Source organism: Bubalus bubalis, chromosome 3 (genome assembly GCF_019923935.1).
Source record: "Bubalus bubalis isolate 160015118507 breed Murrah chromosome 3, NDDB_SH_1, whole genome shotgun sequence".
Classification (NCBI taxonomy): Eukaryota; Metazoa; Chordata; class Mammalia; order Artiodactyla; family Bovidae; genus Bubalus; species Bubalus bubalis.
Genome location: NC_059159.1, coordinates 24284343 through 24289144, shown reverse-complemented (window position 1 = coordinate 24289144; position 4802 = coordinate 24284343). Strand labels below are relative to the sequence as shown.

At 47.0% G+C, this 4802-nt stretch overlaps 1 long non-coding RNA gene across 15 annotated transcripts in view; it reads left to right on the top strand.

Annotated features, from left to right (window-relative positions):
• Positions 1-190: 190 nt before the first annotated feature.
• The window catches only part of LOC123332612, a 30274-nt gene continuing 25662 nt past the window's right edge, over positions 191-4802 (top strand). For 11 of the 15 annotated variants that reach the window (XR_006549478.2, XR_006549479.2, XR_006549490.2 and 8 more), the window contains exon 1: positions 388-4709. This is a non-coding gene — a long non-coding RNA (uncharacterized LOC123332612). The other 4 variants (XR_006640788.1, XR_006549487.2, XR_006549486.2 and 1 more) reach the window with 4 other exon arrangements.

The following is a 4802-nucleotide window of genomic DNA, read 5'->3' as shown; positions in this document are numbered from 1 at the left end:
GCGGAGGGAGAAAGAAGGGAAGGGAGGCGGTAAGTGAACGGCGGCTCGCAGGGAGGGAGAAAGAGGGAGGGAGGAAGGCGGAGGGATATTCGGCCGGACCTCTCCGCGGCGGCAGCGCGCTCCATGTCGATTGGTTGCCGCCGTGGCCACGCGGAATCCCCAATTGGCCAGGCGGTCAGCGTTGAGGGGCCGCCCTGCGCCCATTTGCCCGCTGGTTTCAAGGCCCGGGGTTGGCTGGGCGGGCAGCAGAATGGGACGCGCGGATTGGCCGAGAGGAGGGACATTGGGGTGAGGCCGGCTAGAGCCGGCCACTGATTGGATTGGCCTGCTAAAGGCCTTGAGCTCGGGCCGGCTGGCCGCTGAGAGGAGGATGGACCGAAGGTAAGACTCCGGACCCGCGTGATTGGCTGGGATACTAGACGTTGATAGGATAAGGCACCCGACAAAACTGGGGAGAGGAGTTCGGGGTCGGGGCCGCGGAAAGGCGGGAGTCGACCCAAAGCTTTAGAAGCCTGGCGCGGGGCACGACGGGACGCCCCCGGGAAGAGGCGGAGCCGTGTCCAGGCTGCGGTTGAGAAAGCGGCGTCACTCGGAGGGGCGTGTTGAGGGTTTCGCGGGCTCGAGCGGGGGAGGGGGGACCGTTAAAGCCCTGCACCGCGCCCACAGGAAGCTGCTTTAATGGCTAGGCCTACTTGGTACCAGGCTCTCTGTTGGGAAGGACCTTGAAGACCGTGCGGTTCAACTTGCAATTTGCTGATGTGGAAACTGAAGCCCAGAGAGGGTATGCAACCTGTCCAAGGTTACTCAGCCGATTAGTGGCCTGATTGGGACTGAGTTCGAGCACTCTTCACTGTCCTTATCCTTACAGGCCACTCCAAGGAGGTGAATACTAATGCAGTCCCTTTAGACCTACTTCTAGATTGAGGCCTGTGCTGTTACAAGGTCAAGCTTAACGTGGGTTGGATATTGGGATTCCTCCTAGATCCGCATCCATAGCTATCAGATACTTGAAGGAATAGAAATGTTTCATCCTGCGAAGGTGCTCCTATTGTAAAGTTCTGGTTCCGTGAACCAGAAAGAATGTGTGTACAGGCATAAAGTTCTTAGCCTTTTTTAGTTACAGCCCTGAAAAAAACTAATGAAAACTTTTCCCTAGCAAAATGCACATAAAGGAAAGGTGCGTACAGTTTCTTGACTTCCTTTACATTGGTGTTGAGGCTCTGGGTGAAGAATTTCCTGAATTGTTAACATTTGCATCGTTTTGGCCTAGGGTTAATTGGATGTAGCTAGCTTATAGAGCTCTTTACCATATAACTTGAGCCTGTGGGATAATTTCCCCTACTGTAGCCATATTGGGAAAACCTAAGAGCAACACCGTCCTTGCTGAGAAGTTCCAGCCAAGTTAGGACGTTTCCTGCTAGCCTAGCGGTTAGAATTAAATGCTTTCACTGCCACGGCCTGGGTTCAGTCCCTGGTCGGGAGAACTGGACACTCCACAGGCGGTGTAGGGCAGCCAAAAAAGAATCAGGAAAATTAGCTAGCTACCTTTAACCCTTAAGAATGAAGAAGAGGTCTTTCTCTGCCAGAAATAGCACATTTCTGCAACTGGAAGTATGGGGACACCTCCCTTACCCATCCTGTGACTAGTTAATTTCTGATGATTTAGCAGTCCTAATCTCAGCCTTTTGCTTCATAGCAGTCCTAATCTCAGCCTTTTGCTTCATCAATCAGCTGATGCAGAACTGCCCTGTGTGTGTAACTTTATTAGGAATCAGTGAAGGTTAAGTGAGATGACATCTGTGAAAACCTTTCAATTGTCTTTATGAGGATTACCCATGTTACAAATGATCCACAGTTCTGTTCCGCCTACTTTTTCCTGGCCTTTTACCAGTTTGCCCCTCTGCTCAGCATCAGTCATGATTCATGATACTACCAGTGAGGGCAAACGGATTTTCAGGTAGCTGGAATAAAATGCTAAGAAGATAAATGTTTTGTAGCAAAGTTCCAGTCAAACATAAGACCCTTAACATAACCAGCTGATTTTTTTGTTGAACTAAGATAGGTGCTATGTAGTCCCTGTCAAAAGCACTCAGCACTATCATGCATTCAGCAGATTTACTGAGGCACTTAGCACTCATTTACTGCCTGAGTTCATGAACCACCTCTGCCACTTCTTAGCTTGTGTGATTTACTTTGCTTATATGTAAAATGGGGCTAATAACTACCTGCTTCATAGAGCTTCTGGGAGGTCTTAGTGGGTTGGTAAGTCCTAGGATCACTGCCGGCATAATATATATGTTATATATACATTAGCTATTGTTTATGTAGTGTGTATTTTGTAGTAAGCAAGTGGTTCTTGGTCCTTGGCCTGTTAGGAAAGGCCTATTAATTTAATCAGTTAATCTCATAAATAAATGTAAAGTTGTGAAAGTGAGAGATATCAAAGAATGACCCAGCCAGGAGGCTCAAGGAAAGAAAGTTCACCTGAGAAAGGGAAGAGAGTTACTCAGATGAAGAAGGGAGGAACTCTGTGTGCAAAGACCCTGTAGTGGGAGGGAGCTTGGGGATTATAAGGAACTGCAAGAAGGCCAGTATGCCCAAAACATCGGGAACAGGGGATGGCGATAAAGCTAATGTGCAGAGTAGGGGAAAGACCATCTGAGACCCTTGAATGCCATGCAGATGCTTTTGTCTATATCCTAAGACCAAAGGCAGCTACTCAAAGGTTTAAAAAAGGTTGGTGATAGTAATGTAGAAGAGCAGATGCAAGGAAACCAATTAGGAGGCCATTGTAATAATCCTGATACAAGATGTTACTTGTAAAATGGAGAAGGGTAGAAATAATAGTGGAAATAGAAATGGTACTGAACTTGGAAACTGATTGAAGATTTCTGGGTGGTGATGCCACATGCGGTGTTATGAAGTAGGAGGAATTGGCGGCAGTGCGGTTTAGTAGAATGTGGAGAGGTACACAGGCGCTTCAGGTTGTATCTCTTGAACTCTGAATGGAGTACATGGGTTTTAATAGGCTATTCTCTATAACTTTTTGAATATCAGGAATATTCATGTCCAATAAACAAATTCTGAAATTAAAGAGAGAAACTGGATTTCAGTCTTACTCTTCCACTTCCTGCTGTCTAATTTTGAGCAAGTTACTTAATTCCTTAGGCCTGTGAAATGGGAGACTCTGGCACACCACTGGCTGGACTGAGCATGAATGGGAGCTGTGGAGTGCTTGGTGCAAGTATCTCATTCTGGAATATGTTCACCAGCATATGTTAAACAAGTGAATTGGTGAATGGATGGGATCAGATGGCACTCCAGGCCCAGTCTCCCCACTAACCCATAGAGCTTATATGTGAGGCGACTGGCTGCAAGGGGAGAAGCTGTCAGACTGTGACCTGATGCCTTTTCCTCCTAAGCAAAGCTGGCTGACCTCAGAGGGGCACATGCATCATATCCTTTCAGTCCTTGAGAAGTGACGGTCTAGCTTTGTTAAAGGCACTTTATAACATGTTACACTTCATCCTCTCTTCCAGTGTTCTCCACACTAGCACCCATGTGTACCGTTGGGCTGATCGAGGCAGCTGTATCTCTTCGTCCTTCAGAAATGATCTCTGTCCTAGGCCTGTGCCTGCTTGGCGTTCCCTCCTCGTCTCTCCCAGTCCTCAAGTCACGCACAAGTTTGTGTCTTTGACCATTCATTCCAATACATGAATTTATTAGATGTACCCCGTACCTCCCAGGTTATTTCAGGTGTGACATGGGGATGTGATGTCCATAAGAAACGTGCAAACCAGATGTGGTCGTGGAGCTAAAATATCAGAGGAGGAGGAGAATTTTTTTCTGGCTTATGAGAATACTTAGTAGACAAAGGGTCTTTGAGCTGAACCTTGAAGGATTGGAGAACTTCATAAATAGATTGCAATGAAGCCTTCTCTAAGATAGTGCACATTTATATCTTCCCTTATTAACTGTCATCTTGGAAATGCTTATTTGATGCCTCTGTGTCTCAGTTTTCTCATCTGTAAAATGGGGATAATAGTTTTAGCCAGGGTTGGCTTATGGGTGTGAGACCTGTACAGCCACATGTGTGCCTAGAAATGTTGGCCCCTCACTATGGTTTAATGCTCCGCTGTCACCATGTTGAAATTCTTAATAATTTTTTAACGAGGGACCCTGCAGACTGTGTCCTGATCTTGCTTTATAGGATTACTGCAAAGTCCTAAGAAATTTAATACTTGTGAATTTCTTAGAACAGTGAGGGCCCAGCATATGATGAGGTTTCAGTAAGCACTAGCTGTTACTGTTACTATTATCCTCTGAACTCTTGTAACGATATAGCTCACAGTGTACCTTATAATTTTTTAGCATATAAATAACCAACAGAGGGCTTCCCTGGTGGTCCAGTGGCTAAGAATCTGCCTTGCAATGCAGGGGACACTGGTTTGATCCCTGGTTCAGGAGGATCCCACATGCTGAGGGGCAGCTAAGCCCGTGTGCCGCAACTACCAAGCCTAGGCTCTGGAGCGCTCCAGCCACAACTGCTGAAGCCCATGTGCATAGAACTCGTGCTTCTCAACAGACAACAAGAGAAGCCGTCGCATCAAGAAACTTGCACGCTGCAACTGGAGAGTAGCTGCCCGCTCACCACAACTTGAGAAAAGCCTGTGCATGCCAGTGAAGACCTAGCACAGCCGTAAATAAAAGTAAATATTTTTAAAAGTAAATAATCAGCAGGGATTTTGGGGGGCAGGCGGGGGTGGGGCGGAATCTTCCCTGATCTGGGATCAAACCTGTGC